Raw genomic sequence first — 18,922 nt, 5'->3', positions numbered from 1 at the left:
CAGAAAGGAGAGAGGCGAGGAGCTGGGAGACAGCAGTCACACGGTGGCACTCCTCCTGTAACTGGGGTACAACCCTATAAGGACATTATATTCTGGATATACCAGAAGCTATATGAAGAGACTCAAGGTAGTGTAAGGAACTCATGGTAGCAACAGTAAAGTCAGCCAAAAGTGATCACAGTTCAAGGGTATTTATTAAATTGTATGCAGGTTGGAAAAACGCCTAATCTAAACCTAAATCTAAGATGGGAGCAAGAGTCGACCATCAAATGAAACTAAGGCAGTCCTTGTGGCATTGTGTCAAATAAAAAGGGCCTATACTAAGAAACCTATTGCGAAACCTTACAACTAATATAAAAATGGTGTGGGATGGTTTTCAAGAAAAGAAAGAAGTGTTCACAAATAATATGTCAGAATGTGGTAGCTGGATCTCCCTTCCCCACGTTTTGAGCATGAGGTAAAATGGGATCATGGAGCATAGCACACACTCAAGCTTTCCCAGCACGAGTGGAAAATTCCACTTGCAGCTATCAGGACCGGCGATGGCCAAGTCTTGTTCCTCTTGAAAGTCTCTTGCCTTGGAGGGCCTGATGTATTCAATAACAAAACAAAAGTTCCTTCAACAAAATGAAAGATTGTTTACTGGTTTTTCTTTGGGTGAGGATTTTTCATCCCTGGTTTCCCCTCTTCCGGGCGCTGACCCCTCTTTACTTTCAGCCTCCCTCCTCCGGGTTCACTATGGCTTTTCTTTCGCTCACCAATCTTAATGTATTTTTAAACAGTTCCAGTGGACATCCCTCGGCCGGGTTCACCTTTGTCAACACACATCCCTCGGCCGGGTTCACCTTTGTCAACACACTGTTTTTGGGACTTTGGACTTTGCCCCCTTCTCATCAGCTTCCCTCTTCCGGGTTCACCCTTGCCAAATTCACATTCGTTTCAATGTTTGCAGGATTCACTTCCCTTGCTTTCTCACAGTTCTATGGTCAAAGGCTTTCGACTGTACGGGGATTTTGCTTGACCTCCTGTATGACCACTTTGATCTATCTTGGCAGCTCTCCTACAGCCTTCTGGTAGCTGTAGTTTTCTTTCAAACAGGGATCAACCACAGATCCTCTCAAGTTAGCACCCACGTGGTGCCCGTTCCCTCCACAGCTGGTCTCCCCTCAACACTTTTACAGTTATTTAAACTTAGGTCAACTTGCCACTTTGCGTCTTTCATTCACCACAGCCTGGATCTCATCGGTTCTCCCCTCGACTCGCCAGCTGTTATGAACCGCCTGGCTTTCCTCGTAACTGGAGTCAAGGTCTGTACCACGGTAGGAGGAGTTTCCCTCGCTCCCACTTATGAGCGTCGACACGCTCCGTGTACCGTTGACATCTGTTGCAGCACACTTGGGCTATTGTTCTCTGTCTTACGATTCTCTCTGCGGAGGTTTCGCGGGTCTGCGTCGAAAAGGGCAAGGTTGTGTCTCTCCTTGTCAGCCTCACGATATTCACCACCTTTCTCCTCCTCTTGAACTGCCAGACCTGGATAGCTGTCTCGTCGTGAGATCTGCCTTGCTCGTACTGTGCTCTTTTACTCCACCTTTTATCCCTGTGGGGAAGGCAAAGGGCCGTCCGGTGTGTGTGATTCTGATCAATTGCCTGTCTTTGCCTGACCCTTCTATTGGGACATGTCAGGTAAATGGCTGCGGTGTTAGTCCGTTCTCTGGTGTGTCGTGCAAAGGTGTTTGTGCCGGAAAAGGGGAGGGGCAGTGGTTTTGAAGGTCCTATGTGGTAGGATGGGGAGTAGTTGTTGAAAGAAGGGGGCTTCCGCATTTCACCCGTCAGTGTCCCACTCCCACACCACGAGGACCACCCATCCAGGTGATCCTCCCTCACTGGTCGACCTCCAGGAACTGGATTCAATAGTGATGACCATGTTCTGGCCACCTGGATGACAGATCCCTGGGGACTAGCTAAGGAGACACCTTCAGGTTTCTCACAGTAGCAAAAGGGACAGTTCATTCAACTGTCTTCTGTGTAAACAGGTAAAATCAAACTAAAGTATAGGAGTCTCTGAAATGCCAGTGTTGAATCATCCTTACCAGGTCTAAAGATAATTGGTGAAGAGGACAGGATCAGACCAGCAGCCATGCAGAAAACCACAGAAGAAACATGAAATGAGCAACACCACCCACAGTGTTTCTACATAATCCAGGTAGGCCAGGGATTTTGTGGCCCTAGTGGGAACCACTATTCACTACATATGTGGATGCCTTGAGAGGGGCAGATTACACCCCAGGAAGGAAGAAGGCCATGCTGCTAAACATGATAGGGGTGGAAGAGCAGAGAATATTTGCCACATTGAAGGCTGAACCGGTCGAAAATGAAGATGATGTATATAAGAAAGCTATCAGGAAGATAGTTATTAGATTCTCCTACAGGGAACACACCTTACTACAAAGAATACAATTTTACACCAGGAAGCAGGATATGTCTGAGCTAGTAAATGACTATGTCACAAGACTGCGAGAAATGGAGGCACTGTCTGAGTTTGGGGACAATACAGAAAACATGATATGCAACATGTTGGTACTGCACACAAATAGCAGGAAAGTGCAAGACAATGATATATTGGAAAAAAGAACTTCAGTTAGATAAAGCCACTCAGATCTCCAGATCAGCAGAGGAGACCGCACTCAGATGCAAGGAAATGGCGAGAAGTGTGCAGAGTGGGGAGGTGCACGCCCTTCAATATAGAGGAAACAGAGAAAGGCCCAGGAATTACGCTAGAGAAGAGAGACACAGAGATAACCCATGAAATGCCACCGACATCCTGCAAATGAAAAGGCATGCCCGGCCAGAAACAAAGAATGCACAAACTGTACAAAAATTGGAAATGTTGACATGGTGTCTCACTGGCGGAGAAGGAAAGTGACATCCATAGAAGCAAGAGAAGAAATGGCGGAAGAAGAATCATCAGAAGATTATAGACCCACAATCATTATAGTGAAAAAGTACAAAAACAGAAACCTCACTGCCTGATCAAGGTAGATGGGAATGAAACCAAAGTGATAGTGGATTTGGGGTCAGACTTGGCCATAATACCCATTCGTCTTCGGAACTTCCACTTTGTTTTTTCCTACCATTTCCCTGTAGGTGCGAAACAAGGTTTTTGGAGGTACCACAGTACGCCTGTTAGGATGCATAAAGGAAAATATAGAATTTAAAGGTAGGCAGTCAGTAACAAGAGTGTACTTTTCAGAGGAAGGCCTGGGGCGGGATGACCAGGCAAAGTTGAACATCAAGCTGGATGCCACCAGAGAAGACCGGGTCCACTCCATAAGAGCAGGAGGAGCATCCCTACCCTGAGAGGTGCTCCTTAGGTTGTTCTCAGAAGAACTGGGAAGGATAAAGAACTATGTACATAAGATTTAGCAGAGAGAAGGTGCAGTGCCAGTCAAACTCAAAGTTATACCAGTCCCAGCTATGGCGAGAGCTGCATTACAAAATCAGTTCCTGAAGCTGGTAAAAGAGGGCACGACTGAGAAGGTGGTAGCGTCGGAATGGTTAAGCCTTGTCGTTCTGATAAAAAAAGCAGCAATCCAATGATATTAGAATTATCATAGATCTGCGCAGTCTCAATTTAGAGATTAGTTACCAAGCATCAATGAACTGATTCTGATAATGAAGGAGGCCAAGTAATTCTCGAGGTTGGACATGCATGACGCATATCAGGTTAATCAACACAAAGAGTTGCAGCCTTTATCACACCATTCGGCATGTAGCGCTATTTTTTATTTTCTTTATTTTTTATTTGTTTCTTACAAAACTTTTCACAATTTCCAATTTCCAAATTGCCTTTCCAATTTCATAACATTTGTCATTTTAAAAAGTCTTTAACTTTTTGAGGCAATCACTTAAATTCTAGCAAACTGTCTAAATAATCAACCGTAGCACACATCAGCATATAGTTCCTTCCCGATAATAATGCTGACCACCAATTATCCATGTTGCCATTTAGAGGGGCAATCTTCCCCAAAGCCATTGTTCTTTCAGATTTTAAAGAATGACACTCAGTCACTAAGTGTTGTAAGGATTCCGCTTGTTGATGGCAAAACCGACAGCAGTTGTCAATAGTGCTCTTGTCGTGTTTAAAAATAGCATCTCTTTTGTCGGTCATAGGTTCAGACTTAGCCGCAAGAACTGGTCGAGATGGCATTTTGAGGGAAATTGTCGTAGGTATTTTGGTACCTGATTTATGGCATGGACATCACCAGTATGTGGTAGGCTTGATTTTAACTTTGGTCTATTATTAATGGTGGTAATCTAATCTGTAGTACTCACCTTCTTTTTAACAGCACATGGATTGTCTACTAAGAGTTTGACAGTAGCTCCCACATAGTCAAGGTTCTTCAGAATTTTTATTGACCATTCTTTCAAGAGACTGTAACGCTCACCTGATTCCCACGGAAGCGCTGATCCCGGCTGGGCTGCTATCGTTTCTTCAATTGAGAAGCGTAGAGCTCGGACGACTCTCAGGACTGGGCTTCCCCTTATCGAATGTCTGACTTGGAGGGTAAGTTTTCTGCAGGTGGAAGAAAAAGGGTTAATCACCGTTTGATGGGATTCCTTCTCCCACCAATCGCCAGTTTCTCCCACAGCCTGGCTTTCTACTTGTCTCGGCGAGCTCTCACCTAAGGCGTATAAATGCTGAGCTCTCCATGCTGCGTCTGGTGCAGGGGTGCGTGGATTCCACTTACGTCACTGGATGAGTTCAGTGTTGAGGCTCAAGTCTTTTGCGGCCTTAGTTGTGGCACTGGTGCTGGGATGCCGAAGAGCGATGCCGCCGTTACTGCACGAGCGGATGCCTGTAAGTATACTGTAGTCTTTAGGCTTTAAAAGATGGGCACCTCAATAATGTCCCTTTTCCTTTGTTTCAGGCCTCGGGATGCTGTGGGCGTAGTTTTCCGTTGCCGCTGCACGTGCCGATGCACGTAAGTATAATGATCGTTGGCCGCTTTTAATGGCACCTCTAATAATGTCCTTTTTCTAGTTTTCAGGTGCCGGGATGCTGCGGTTGATGCGGCCGCTTCTGCGCGTGCAAAAACTGGTAAGTTAAGATGAATGCGACTCCCTTCACCCAAACCCCTTTTTAATTATGTCCTTTGCCTTTCAGGTGCAGAGAAGCTGCCGAAGAGAAGGCCGCGGTTAGCTCCGTTGCAATCACGGATGGATCAGGTAAGCGGGCGCGGCTGCGAGCGAGTTGCACTTTTCTAACCTTATGTTTAATCTTTGCAGGTTTTGCTGGTGACTGGATTCCGGGATCTGGTAAGTATTGTTCTGTGTCTTTCTTCATCCGCAGGTTGCGGCGCGGAAGCTGAAGATGACTCTGGACCTGGAATGCAGGAGCCGACTCGGTGAGCGTCCTGCTGCTGCTGCAGAATAACGCGAAGCACGTGTTTTCCATCGGGCGTGGTTTAAATAGCAGAGAAGTGCTTCCAGTGTGTGTTCTTCCACCGGTTCCACCCAGGTAAGAAAAGAGTTCCTGAATGGAGGGAATAGTTCCTCCCAGCCCTGATGGTTGGGGACTTCAACCAGACTGGATTGTTCTGGGTAAATATGCAGCATGGTCTGCCTCAGGTAAGTCCACCCAAGCATTATTACACTGTTTATCAATATGAGCCTGGCGCCTATGGCGCCGGGACTGAAACCCTTCATGAGCCTGGCGCCAAAGGCGCCAGGACACGGTCCAAAGGGCCCCTGTAGGGGTCTGCTGGGTCCGGAGTAGTGGAAGACAGGTCTGCTTCCGAGGCCAGTCCTGGCCCCTCGGGAGTAGCGCCCATGACAGCACCCCCCCTCAAGGCCCCTTCCAAACTTGTCCTCCCCGGGTGTTTTGGTTTATCGGGAAAGGTTTGGTGAAATTTCTGGACTAGACGAAGAGCATGGACGTGGTCATAGGGTTCCCATGACCTTTCCGGAGGTCCGTAGTCTTTCCAGTCGATTAGGTAGAATAGCTTCGATCTGATGATTTTAGAGTCCAAAATGTCTTTTACTTCAAATTCGGGCTCCCCATTCACTTGAATGGGCTCTAGAGGATTGGTCAATCTGGTTCCAGGTTGCATGGGTTTCAAAAGAGATACGTGAAATACAGGATGTATTCTCATATGGGTTGGCAATTCTAATTTAACGGCCACTGGATTAATTATGGCCGTAATTGGATATGGTCCCAGGTATTTGGGGTTGAAGGTGCGAGGCCCTTTAAGCGATAAATGTTTGGTGGACAGCCAGACTTGATCCCCAACCTGGTATTGAGGGGCATTGCTTCGGTGTTGAACTGCTCCTTTTTTGTACCTCTCTTTAGCTTGTTGTAGATGTGCAGTCGCTTCCTTAAAAGCTTGGGTAATAAAGGTGTGCAATTGATCCACGGCGGGTGTTCCAAGATCTTGAGGTGGATCAAGGTTGGAGGTTTGAGGATGAATCCCATACAAGATGTAGAAGGGACTCTTCCCGGTACCCGAATGAACTGAATTGTTGTAAGCATATTCAGCTATCCAAAGGATGTCCTTCCAGTTACTCTCCGACTGTTGTAGCATGCATCGTAAATATTGCTCGAGAGTCTGGTTTGTTCTCTCGGTTTGTCCGTTGGTCTGGGGATGATGGCTGGTCGAAGGTCTTACATCGATTTGAGCTAATCGACAACAGCTACGCCAAAAGTGGGAAATAAACTGGCTCCCCCTATCTGAGATTTGTACTGACGGGAAGCCGTGTAGCGGGACAATGTTTTCAAGAAATACTTTGGCTAGGACTGATGCTGAAGGTAAGTCTTTTAGCGGAATGAAGAGGGCCATTTTAGAAAACAGGTCCACAATAACAAGAATGGTGTTGTACCCGGAACAGGAGGGTAAGTCTGTGATGAAGTCCATGGAAAGGGTATGCCAGGGACACGGTGGGATGTCTAATGGTTGCAGAAGACCAGCCAGCCTCTTCTTCTGACCCTTGTTTTGAGCGCACACACCACAGGACATCACAAATTCCTTTATGTCTTTTCTCCACGAAGGCCACCAGAAGTGTCTCTTCACCTTTTCTGTGGTTTTGGCAATGCCAGGGTGACCCTCAATTAATGAATCATGATAGCAGGACATTACCTGTCTTTGTAAATCGGCGTGTGGTAGGAACAATCGTCCCTGGAATTAAGGCAAGTCATTGCTTACGGTGAGATCTTTTCCTTTTTGTAACAAGTTCAGTAAGTCTGGTGAGGTTACAATTTGTTTAGTTTTTTCTTCAATATCATCAATGGATTGTGAAGAAATCAGACCCACGATCCTTTGTTCAGGAATTATTGGTACAGGTTCTGGATTGGCAACGTTATCTCCCATTCCAATTCGGGAAAGAGCATCCGCTTTGCCGTTCTTGTTGCCGGGGCGATAAGTGATCACAAAGTCAAATTCAGCAAAGAATAGAGCCCAGCGAAGCTGTCTGGAGGATTGAGCCTTGGCAGTTTTCAGATACTGCAGATTTTGATGATCGGTGATCACTGTGACGGTGTGTCTGGCCCCGAGGAGATAATGCTGCCATGCCTTAAAGGCTGATTTAACCGCTAGAAGCTCTTTGTCTGTGATGGTGTACTTGATCTCAGGCGCTGAGAACTTCCGAGACCAGAATGCCACAGGATGCAGTTGGTTAGTCTCTGGATCTCTTTGTGATAGGACTGCTCCCATTGCTAAGCTGGAGGCGTCGGTTTCAACGATGTAAGGGAGGTCCGGGTGTGGGTGTTTCAGTATTGGCGCCGAGGTGAATTTAGCCTTTAGCTCTTGGAAGGCTTGTTCTGCTTCTGCGGACCATTCAAAGCGTTTATTTTTTCTTAAGAGGGCGGTGATGGGTTGTACCACTCGTGAAAACTCTGGAATAAATCTACGGTAAAAATTGGCAAAGCCTAGCATGCTTTGAACGCCTTTCACAGAAGTAGGAGACAGCCATTTGAGGATAGCGGCTACTTTTCTCGAGTCCATGTGGACTCCTTTGGGTGTCAGAATAAATCCCAAAAATTCGACCTCAGTGACATGAAAAACACATTTTCCGAGCTTGGCAAAAAGTTTATGTTGGCGAAGTTTTTCAAGGACCGCCCTAACATGATTTCGATGGTCAGCTTCTGAAGATGAGTACACAAGAATGTCATCTATGTAGACGACAACGCAGACATCAATGAGCTCTCTGAGGACATCATTCATAAAATATTGGAAGGCGGCCGGTGCATTGCATAGTCCAAAGGGCATCACTTGGTATTCAAATAGCCCATACTTAGTGCGAAAGGCCGTCTTCCATTCATCTCCTTCCTTTACCCGTACCAAGTGATAAGCTCCCCGGAGATCAAGCTTAGTATAAATACAGGCGTTTTTTACCTGGTCAAGGAGTTCCGGGATCAGAGGTAAGGGGTACCGGTTTTTTACTGTTATCTGGTTCAGAGCACGATAATCTATACAGGTTCTGAGGTCACCTTCTTTTTTTGGTACGAAGAACAGAGCCGAGGATGCAGGGGACTTCGACGGACAGATAAAGCCATTGGCCAGGTACTGGTCTAAATACTGTCGCAGATGAAGGTTCTCAGGCTCGGTAAGGGCGTAAATCCTACTGCAAGGGGGAGTTGCACCGGGTAGCAAATCTATCTGACAATCGTATGATCTGTGGGGTGGCAAGGTGTTAGCCTGTTCCTTTTGAAAAACATCTTGGAACTCTCGATAGTCTAGAGGTAATTGTGGACCGTCAGCCATTACTGACGCTAGGCCAATGTTGGGTCGTGGATAACAAGTTGGTGTGCACTCTGGGAACTTTATCGTCTTTGCTTGCCAATCAATCTGAGGATTGTGTTTCTCCAACCAAGAAATCCCTAGAATTACTTGGAATTGAGGAGCCTTGATCACGTCGAACACAATTACCTCCTGATGCCCGTCTTGGCCTAGTATCGTCACTTCAGTAGTGGTATGGGTCACTGGTCCGGAGGCGATTTCCGTCCCATCCACCGTGGTAATGACGTCTTTAACCACCTTTGGACAAAGAGTTAAGTTCATCCTGGAAGCCAATTCGCGGTCCACATAATTTCCAACTGCTCCGCTATCAATGTATGCCTTAATTGCATGCAAACGATCCGGTTGCTCTGGGTTTACGAGGACCATTGGCATTATGAAGTGCGAGGTCAAAGAACTGGTTTTTACGCTAGGCAAGCGGACCTCTACACTTGTCGGGCGAGGTCGTTTCCCGGCTCAGGCTTTTCAGAACTCTTATCAGAAGCTCTCACTGTCTTCTTAGGTGGTTTCACTGGGCAATCTCGAAGAAAATGTCCTGAATTTCCACAATAGAGACATAGTTGCATTTGTCGTCTCCTGTCGCGTTTTTTCTGGGTTAGGGGACCCTTTACAACCCCAATTTGCATAGGTTCGACGGCTTCAACTGCTTTGGTATGACTTTGAGGCTTAGGGAACACTCGTGTTTCAAACCTGGATCGATCCGCCTTTCTGTTTTATAGTCTGTGATCCAATTGGACCACCAAATCAATGTACTCTGAACAATCCTGAGGAGGATTCACTACCTGGGCAAGGACGTCTTTGAGTTCGCCACGCAAACCCCTGTGAAAAAGCGTGATTCTTTTGTCCTCAGGCCATCTGGTTTCCACGATTAGCCTATTGAATGATGCAATGTAGGCCAAAAGATCTTGATTGCCCTGTCGTAGGGAAAGGAGTTCGTTGTCCAGGGCCTGCCCCTGGGAATGCCTTGCAAAAAGTCTTTCCATATTTGCCTGGAAGGTCGGGAAATCACGAAGGATCGGGTCATCCTGTGTAACCAGAGGGATCGACCAATCAGCGGCACTGCCGCTAAGATACAAAAGCACAAAGGCTACTTTAGTCTGGTCAGTCGGAAAGGCTGCAGGTCTACAAAGAAAGTGCAATCGGCATTGATTTATAAACACCGCAAACCTTTTAGGGTCACCAGAGAAGCGTTCAGGCGGTGCCAATGGCACATTTCCAGGTAGGTTGATTTGAACAGGATTGGCTGAAGCCGCTGGGATATAGCTCCCTCCTGAATTAGGTAGCGGGGTTTGCCCCTCTTGTGTCTGTAATAACTGTCTGGCGAGATCATCAGTTCGTTCTTTTGATATTATCAATTCCCTCCTAAGGGCATTCGTTTCCTGGCGGGCAGCATGAACTTCAACTCTTAATTCCCCTAATAACTGGGCCAGTTGGTCTGTGTCGGAAGTTTCCATAGCGCCTGGGTAGGAGGTTATTGGTGGGCTTCGCGTTCTGTAACGCTCACCTGATTCCCACGGAGGCGCTGATCCCGGCTGGGCTGCTATCGTTTCTTCAATTGAGAAGCGTAGAGCTTGGACGACTCTCAGGACTGGGCTTCCTCTTATCGAATGTATGACTTGCAGGGTAAGTTTTCTGCGGGTGGAAGAAAAAGGGTTAATCACCGTTTCATGGGATTCCTTCTCCCACCAATCGCCAGTTTCTCCCACAGCCTAGCTTTCTACTTGTCTCGGCGAGCTCTCACCTTAGGCGTATAAATGCTGAGCTCTCCATCCTGCGTCTGGTGCAGGGGTGCGTGGATTCCAGTTACGTCACTGGATAAGTTCAGTGTTGAGGCTCAAGCCTTTTGCGGCCTTAGTTGTGGCGCTGGTGCTGGGATGCCGAAGAGCGATGCCGCCTTTACTGCACGAGCGGATGCCTGTAAGTATACTGTAGTCTTTAGGCTTTAAAAGATGGGCACCTCAATAATGTCCCTTTTCCTTTGTTTCAGGCCGCGGGATGCTGTGGGCATAGTTTTCCGTTGCCGCTGCACGTGCCGATACACGTAAATATAATGTTCGTTGGCCGCTTTTAATGGCACCTCTAATAATGTCCTTTTTCTAGTTTTCAGGTGCCGGGATGCTGCGGTTGATGCGGCCGCTTCTGCGCGTGCAAAAACTGGTAAGTTAAGATGAATGCGACTGCCTTCAGCCGAACCCCTTTTTAATTATGTCCTTTGCCTTTCAGGTGCAGAGAAGCTGCCGAAGAGAAGGCCGCGGTTAGCTCTGTTGCAATCACGGATGGATCAGGTAAGCGGGCGCGGCTGCGAGCGAGTTGCACTTTTCTAACCTTATGTTTATTCTTTGCAGGTTTTGCCGGTGACTGGATTCCGGGATCTGGTAAGTATTGTTCTGTGTCTTTCTTCATCCACAGGTTGCTGCGCGGAAGCTGAAGATGACTCTGGACCTGGAATGCAGGAGCCGACTCGGTGAGCGTCCTGCTGCTGCTGCAGAATAACGCGAAGCACGTGTTTTCCATCGGGCGTGGTTTAAATAGCAGAGAAGTGCTTCCAGTGTGTGTTCTTCCACTGGTTCCACCCAGGTAAGAAAAGAGTTCCTGAATGGAGGGAATAGTTCCTCCCAGCCCTGATGACTGGGGACTTCAACCAGACTGGATTGTTCTGGGTAAATATGCAGCATGGTCTGCCTCAGGTAAGTCCACCCAAGCATTATTACACTGTTTATCAATATGAGCCCGGCGCCTATGGCGCCGGGACTGAAATTCTTCATGAGCCTGAGGCGCCAGGACACGGTCCAAAGGGCCCCTGTAGGGGTCTGCTGGGTCCGGAGTAGTGGAAGACGGGTCTGCTTCCGAGGGCGCTGGGCCAGTCCTGGCCCCTCGGGAGTAGCGCCCATGACAGAGACCTTTAAACGGCTTGTCGCTAGTTTCTTTCAAGATCGCATTTGAAGCAGCAGATCCAGGAGCTATCATTTTTCGGTAGAGAGCAAATGATTTCCAAAGAACGGATGCGGCAAGAGATTCAAGTCCCAGCTCGTACCGTATTGCAGTGATTGAAACATTGTTTGGAAGACACAACACCTTTCTCCAATACCGACCTAACAATTTCCACATATCAGAGTCGATGTTAAATCCAGCCTTGCTGCCAAAAGTGATTGTAGTAACCACCTTTTGGCGATAAAACGAGATGGGCGGTACAAGTATAAATTTGCCAAACTCCCGATGTAATTTCGCCCCTTGTAAGGAGCGGTTGGACATTTTTGATTTCAATTTTGCAGTCCACTCCCATTCTCTTATAGATTTGTTGAATAGTATTCCAAGGTACCACATTTTTTCAGTTCCTTCTAGTTGTTTCCCACTGATGAACCATTTGAAGTTTTTATTTCTCAAACCAGGATGGCATCCAAAAGATAGGATCTTTTATTTTTCTACGTTGACCTTCATGCTATTACTCTTTAAGTAGGCCTCTAGATGTATTAAGGGCCGTTGTAGGCCAATTTGTGTGGAGTCCATCAACACTATCTCATCTGCATAGGTTAAGTAGCTAATCCCAAATCCATGATTTTGGGCGGAAAGGTGTTACAATCCCTAAGTGCCAGCGGGAAATCAGCAATATATAATTTGAAGATCAAGGCGGCCAGTGTGCATCCTTGCCAGACACCTCTCTCTGTCGCGATGGCATCGGTCAAATCTCCATTAGCAGTCAATCTTACTTTGATCGTCGTCTTGGTGTGGAGTTGGATTAACATCTGCAAGATATCACCTAGACATTTCCAATTTGCCAATTTTCGCCACAAGGTCGTCCGATTCACCCTATCGAACACCTGGTGGAGGTCAACAAATGCCAAGAATAGTGTTTTTTAGGGCTTCTAGTTTTAGAAGATTAAGTAGGGTTAGGTTTAACTCTACACCTACTTCACTTGTGAAGCCTGGCTGTCTTTCGTCAAGGATGTTTGCCTCACTTGCCCATTTGGGCAGTTTATTCTGCAAAAATGATGCGTAGATCTTCCCGATGACATCCAACAAGGCAATCGGATGGTAGTTTGGCGGGTCAGTACGATCACCTTTTTTGAATATAGGCACAACCACCGCCAATTGCCATGAAGATGGAATTTGTCTTGCCTCAACTATTAACTTGAATAGTATTTCCATAAAGACAGCCCATTGAGTTTAATTCTTCTTTAATATCAGATTTGTGAGACCATCAGGACCGGGTGCTTTTTAATTTTCCGATTGAATTTTCGCTATCTGATCTATTGTAATCGAAGTCCAAGGATAGAGCTGGATCAATATATTGCTCAACTTCAGGCTCTGTCAGTGCTTTAAAAACCATTTTGAAGTGATTCGCCCATGAAGTAGCATTAACTCAAACTAGCGTATTCGCTACCTGAGTTCTAGAACCAGCATTTATAATTGCCCAAATTTCGCGACTCTTGCGAGTACAAATCAATCTTAGCATTTGTTCCACTTGTTCTTGCTCGCGGTAATGTTTGAAAGCAAACATCCAGTTTTGATATCTCTGTTTTCATTTTCTTTTCTTGAAACAAGACTGCAGAGCAGGACTTTTTCAGCAATTTCAGATCTTCTTGTAATGTTTGTTTCTTCTCTTTGATTCGTTTACTGAATGGATATCTGTATTTTTGATGGTCGATACTAAATCCGCTTTTGGAGGTGATAAATTGGGCTAAAAGAGGGACGTATTCAACAAGAAATTCTCCATCCGAACTGCATTACTCAAAACCATTGTTAGCTTTGAGATCTCAGAATGCCTTATTTTCAACTGATTTAGCCCCTGATGTATCTCCAGTGGTGTTTTGTAAACATGACTCGTTCCTGCTAAAGCAGTTGTCCAGCGTAGATTCACAGCATTATGATCACTGTTCTTCATTTTTAAGACCTTCAAGGAAATGATGTTTGGAAGAAGTTCCATCAAAGTCCATATATAGTCCCGAGTTCTGTGGGAAGTTTCTCGGTGCTATGTTGGGCGAGCCGGGTTATCCCCACTAGTCTGACCATTTAGCATCTGAGAATTTTCACTAAGCATCTCGTCCACCCAGATTTTTCCTCGACCGGCTTTAGGATCTTGATTTAATTTTTTGATGTTGCCGTTTAAGTCAACCCAGGAATAATTCAAGTCTCCACAAATAATTATGACAAAGTTCTGGTGCTCAAGCATGAAGTCGTCTATCAGGGAAGTAACTGATGTTATAAAACTGGTTGATGAGATTTTAGCAGGATTCCAATAGACATTCAGCAGCAGTATAAATGCACTAGGTGTAAATGCTCCATAAGTTATTTGGATTGTAGTTCCTTGTACAAAAGCGTTTGGGTTACAGGACTTTAAAACTGACCCCCCTGGAATATTTTTAATCATTGTTAAAATTCCATAAAATGGGCGGCCAAATGTGTTTTTCAGTGCTGGGTTTAACATCAGGGAATAGACTTCACATACTGGTGCCGACCTTAACCAGGTTTCTTGTAAGCAAATCAGGCTGAATTGATCTTTTTTTAATTCGTTATCCTGAAATAAATGTATAAATCCTCTTGTATTCCATGAAATGTCCCTTGACTTTGGAGAGAGAGCTAATGATAGTTTGACTGATTCTTAGTAGAAGAAATAACATGGGAGATTCTTCCATGAACATTTTCTTTTGTCTTTCGTTCTTCTCTTCCTCTCTCCAAATGTTTTTGCAGGGATCTCCTTCTAATTTCATTAGCTGAGGGGTCACTGGAACTTGAGGTCTTCTCCACACAAGTCTTTGTTGTCTTTTTTTGTGTACTTGAATAATCGCTTATTTCATAGCCGAAAGTTAAAAGCTTGTTTTTAGAGTTTTGCAAGGTATTAGCAACTAATTGAGATTGCATATGCAGCACGACCCAATCAAAGCGGTCTTCGCACAGATATTCAACTATGTTGATGTCGTCGGATTCAATCGTCCTCAGTGCTGGAATGCAATTTAGAAGTTGCATGATATTTCGCCTGTTCAGGTTAACACCAGCTTTATCTTGTAGCACATATTCAAGTTGTAATTTCTTCGTATGAATGGAGTCTTCTCTTGATCCACCTTTTAGTGGATGGGTGTCCAGTTCAGTTTTTTCACCTGAGAAGTGGTATATTTAGGATTTAATTTTGAACCTGGGCCATTGGAACGTTTGACATTAATAGCTTTAGCATCTCTTGATTCCAGAGGTGCTATTCTTTGTTTCTCTGTATTTCTTTCCACAAGATTTCGTTTGGCAATTTTGATCTTTTTCGGTTGGCGGGGGAGTCATTGTTATATTTCTGCGGCGTCTCGTCTAGGCTTTCATGCAAGATACTGATTATTGATTCATTGTTAGAATCGACCGGAGATCCACTTATTTCATGTTCATTTTCTATCGAGTAAGTAGAGAGATTTGCTAGACCTTCTGATGTAAAAGATACTTTTTCGATTGAGTCGTCAGTTGCAATTCTTGGTCGTTTGGTGGAATGACCAATTATATCTTCTGGATTCACCTTTTGCCGGCATTTTTGGTCGCTTCATCAAACAAGGAGTTTGAAGTTGGGCGTTTAAATAGAAATTCTATAGGCGGAGGAGTTTCTAATAAACATTTTTGCGTTGGTAGATTTCATTTTTCGGCCCTTTCCGCTGTTCAGTATAGTACTTTTAGCCACAACTGGTGGTTTTGTTTTACAACTGGGTTTACCTATTAAGTCTTATTTTTTGTCAAAAAAGATACCGAAACTAGCATGTTTTTGGATCAGTTGACTGATTGGTTGATGAAACTGTCGGGATTTGCGCTCCTCTTGTAGCTATACCCATGATGTGAGATGTTGGATGGTTCACTTCTCGGTGTGATATTGAAAAAGGGTTGTCAAGCAGCAATTGTTTGTTGGTCTTAAAAATGTCTGAAACTTGCTGCGGTACTTTTAGGGTATCCGTTGCCGCAGGAGTCGCTGAAGGTCTAGGGGCAGAGTTACCAAAGCTTGTTTTCCCTGTTTTAAATTTTTCGAGTATGTGAGCCGATTTATGTACATCTTTATCTTTCCTTGGAAGAGATAACTCATTTTCTAGAAGATTTTTTTTGTCAAGTTTTCGCTTGTTACGGGACTCATTTGACATTTGCATTTACAATTCATGGAAGCATCATTGGGCGTAACTTTTGATCTATTTTGTTGTATCCATTTTGTGCATTCGAGTACTGCTTCCATGAGATCAGTTGTTTGCGATAACTCATGCCCAGCGATATCACTCAACCGGGATTGCCACTTGGCTGAGTTTTCCGCTTCTTGGTCGAGTCTTTTGTAGGTATGTTCTGACAATGACTTTAGTTTGGAAATGTTGGTGTTAACCACAGCCAACAGGGCGTTTTGATCTTGTATTGATTCATGAAGTGATTCAGATAACTTTGGGAAGGGCTGTTGAATTTGCAGCCATTACATTGTTGTAGATTTTGAGACCTGCTGCCACTGACAGGTGCTGTTTATTTGCTTGCTCGTTTCCAGTATCATTGTGATGTGCCAAATCTGAAGCTTTTTCAGAGCTATCTGAAGTACATTTGATTTGTCGTAATTTTTATGATCCTTAGACTTCGGTTCATCAGCACGGTTCTGCTGCATCAAGATATTTTGAATTGGATTTGTGAGAGTCAGGATTTTGTTTACTAATGGAGTACCAGTTTGCTCTACATGTTCAAATGCTGAGTTCAATCTAGGTGATTGCATTGTTTCTATATTTGAAGTGCAAGGTATTGTTAAAAACTAACAATGTCCTGATAGAGTCAGCATCGTTATTTTTACTCTTTGTAGAGATCCTTGGTTCAGTTCGCGTCTTTTTGATTTTTAAGAAGTCGCTTTATAACCGTTCTGTGAGTCGCGCCTCTCTGGCAGCTGCATCGCCAAAGTGAAAACGCTTTTGCCCGATATCACTGCCTCCTTTGCCAGTGTCTGGTAAGCTTTAGAATTTAGATTTATCAAGCGACTGTGGTTTATTTGTGTTGTCACTTGCGCTCATATCTTTCATGTTGATTGCTTCTTGAGAGGGACTCACGGTCCATGGCAGGCTTATGTTCAGTTTTTCACGTGGCATTACGCTCAGCCGCCGATTATTGGCGAAAGCAATTGTGTCATTTTTGCAGACATTAATCAGCTCGTCTACTTTGTCAAACTTGGTTTAATTCGCGTCAGGTTTCTTTCGGTTCAATGGTTTATCAACCATGTTCATCTTTCCATTATTAATGATTTTTTTTCTTTAGTGCAGCTACTCAGACTGTCTTCAGTTTCGGGAACGCCTTCATTGTTAGTTTGTTTATTTCCATTTGCAATTACTGAGGGCGTACAATTTGTTATGCAGACGTCTGGTGTTTCATGTGACGCTTCATGTAGATGAACAGAAGTAAGTAATTTGTCTGCACATTTGGTTAGTTCCAGTATTTCTCGATCAGTAAACTCACTCGGGTTACCGCATTTGTCGGTAAGTGGATTCTCAGTTTCAGCGATACATTCAATCCCAATATCAGTGTCAATTGAAACACCTGAGCAATTAGATGAAATAACAACGGCTTGGAGTCGAGCATTTTTTGGAGTCGGAATAGAATTCATACTCCCTTCAACATTTGCACGGAGTTGCTCGTTGTTTGTTCCATTCAAAGTGTCAGAAGTTTTATGGAAGACTGGGCACACTACAACAGTGTCGGCAAGTGTATTTTCATTATTATTTGCGCTGGTGTGCCAGGCGCGACTGTGTGTATATGCAGCATAGTTTGAAGACAATTCAACTGCATTAGAATGTTCAAGGGTACACTTGCACTCACCTTGCTCACACGCTGTTGCGTTAATTGTTTCATATGCTGAATCGATTTTACGTTGTTGCAGCAAGAGCTTCTGGCGGGTCAAGGGACTGGCCTCCGACATTTTCACTTGCTTTCTTTTTGCCACAGCAGCAGACGAGGTAAGCGGAGACTGTTGTCTATGGATTTTTTGTTGGGAGCAGCACAGCACGGCGCCCCCTTCACGCCCCTGGCAACACGAAGACACCAAGACTCAGCTCCTGACTCCGCGTCTGCTCCACAGACGTCAGGGGTTTTTAAGGTAATGAGCAGCAAGGACAGACTGCGCAACAGGGTTTTCCACAGCAGACAGCCCCACCAGTAACACGAAGACTCTGCTTCTGCTCCGCAGACATCAGGGTTTTTTAAGGTAATGAGCAGCAAGGACAGACTGCGCAACAGGGTTTCCAACAGCAGACAGCACCACCAGTAACACCAAGACTCAGCTCCTGAATCCGTTATACCAGAATGCCATTCGACCTATCCTCTACCACTACGGTGTTCCAGAGGATGATGGACTTGTCACTGTGCAACATAGGAAATGTGTCGTACTTCCAGGACAATATTCTAATTTATGCTGAGGACAAGGAGATTTATTCATTATGTTGTACTGAGAAATATGCTCAATAAATTGCAGAATGCCAGAGTTAAATTGCGAAATGAGAAGTGCATGATCAAGGCGAAAGAGGTGGAATATTTGGAGTACAAGATTTAGCAAGAAGGCATTATCCCAAGAAAAATGTGCTTCAGGCGATAGTCGAGGCACCAGCGCCAACCAATAAAGAAGGCTTGAGATCATTTTTGGGCCTTGCAGGGTATTATGCAAAATGTGTACTGTGGTTCTCTGAAATGACAGGGAGCATGAGTGAACTGCTAAAGGAAGACGGTGGAGTACGTGTGGAAGACAAGCAGAAGGAGCATATGGAGAAGTAAAAAACGGAGAGGCGGCGAGAGGCAGTCTGAGCAGGTTCCCAGTCTGTCATTTCTATCTTTGCTTGTCTTTTCCTAGAGGTTGTGCTCTTACTACAAAACCCCCCTACAACCCACGGAGAGGCGGAGACGTTCTCCGCATCCACCAAAACTGGGATGTCATGGTCAAGTATGCTGACACAGGACCTTGGTTGGCACTTGATACTCTCCCCCACATTCAATATGCAAGACACAAAAAAGACATTCTCATCATTGTCATCACTAAACTCATTCAGTTCCGAGCTGTCTGGACGTGCTGGTTCCACTTGTGCCACGGCTCAGGTGGGCCTCTGTCCATGGGGCTTTGGCTTCATTTGCCCCCTTCATGCAGAAATGGGTGTCGCTGCACTGCAGAGCTGGAA

At 45.1% G+C, this 18,922-nt stretch overlaps 1 long non-coding RNA gene across 1 annotated transcript in view; it reads right to left on the bottom strand.

Moving 5' to 3' along the window:
• LOC138492343 (uncharacterized) overlaps nucleotides 1-17,857 on the bottom strand; it is a 91,669-nt gene extending 73,812 nt beyond the window's left edge. Inside the window, exon 1 of the long non-coding RNA XR_011276187.1 lies at nucleotides 17,577-17,857. This is a non-coding gene — a long non-coding RNA (uncharacterized lncRNA). The remainder of the gene's footprint in view (nucleotides 1-17,576) is intronic.
• Between the last annotated feature and the right edge of the window lie 1,065 nt (nucleotides 17,858-18,922).

This window comes from Ambystoma mexicanum, chromosome 10 (genome assembly GCF_040938575.1).
Source record: "Ambystoma mexicanum isolate Mex_15411 chromosome 10, UKY_AmexF1_1, whole genome shotgun sequence".
NCBI classification, from domain to species: domain Eukaryota; kingdom Metazoa; phylum Chordata; class Amphibia; order Caudata; family Ambystomatidae; genus Ambystoma; species Ambystoma mexicanum.
The sequence above is the reverse complement of the archived record's forward strand: the minus strand, read 5'-3'. Positions and strand labels throughout refer to the sequence as shown.